Raw genomic sequence first — 952 nt, forward strand, 5'->3', positions numbered from 1 at the left:
CGCTGGGCTGCACGCCGAGGCCTGGGCCGCGGGGCTCCGTGTCCCCGGCGTGGCCCCCGACAGTCCCCGAAGTAAAGGGCACGTGTCGCAGGGGGAGAAATGGGCAACGCGTCAGCAGGGGGTGTCCGGAACCCGCGGGAAAGCGTGCTTTTGTTTCTTCTGGGCAAGTTTTCGGTAAGCCTGAAAACATTTGAAATAAAGCAGGTTGTCGGCGGCATGGCTGGTGTGCACGTGCGATTCTGTCAAGACGGTGGACGTCGCGTGTTCTCGGCACCGTGTCCACCAGCCTCCTGCCACGTCGGCTTACGGCGTGAGCGCGTGTCACGGCGCCGGCTCACGTGCCTTAACCTCACGCGAGGGGCCGTGCCGAGGACATCTCAGTAAAGCCGAGACCTACAGAGCTGGCCTCAGGGGCAGGCCCACGTCCCACGTGGGCGGCCAGGCAGCACACGTGTGTCCTAGACTGTGGGTGCCACCGAATTTAAATTAACCGGGGATCCCCGAGAATGGACGGGAGCGGGCAGGCCCCCAGGGCGCCAGGAAGGGGTATCCAGGCGAAGAGGCGGTCGGGCCCAGCCAGGGAGCCCTGGGAGACAGTGGAGGGACGCGGACCTGGGGGGCAGCCACGCTCATCCAGGACAGGTCTGAGGATGCCCTCTCCCTGCACGCTGGCCACCCAGGGGTGCAGAGAAGTGGAGGCGTGAGCTGCCGGCAGGAAGCCCAGCCAAGGAGGGGGGCGGGGGGGCCGCCTTCGCCTTAGGAGACAGGCGGGTGGACGGATGGACAGAAGGATGAGGGCCAGATGGACGAGGGCTGGCCGGGTCGAAGGGAGGAAGCAGGGCAGATGGACGATGGATTCCCAGAGGTCTGGCTTGCCCAGTGGGTGAGTCAGACAGACAGACGGACGCGAAGCCTGAAGAGGAAGAAGGGGTGGATACTGGTGGGCGCATGG

General features: G+C 65.8%; 1 protein-coding gene across 1 annotated transcript in view; it reads right to left on the reverse strand.

The window, feature by feature from the left end:
* IFITM10 (interferon induced transmembrane protein 10) overlaps window positions 1–952 on the reverse strand; it is a 10,077-nt gene that overhangs the window by 402 nt on the left and 8,723 nt on the right. The window lies entirely within an intron of this gene.

Source organism: Pteropus alecto, unplaced genomic scaffold (genome assembly GCF_000325575.1).
Source record: "Pteropus alecto unplaced genomic scaffold, ASM32557v1 scaffold43, whole genome shotgun sequence".
NCBI lineage: Eukaryota > Metazoa > Chordata > Mammalia > Chiroptera > Pteropodidae > Pteropus > Pteropus alecto.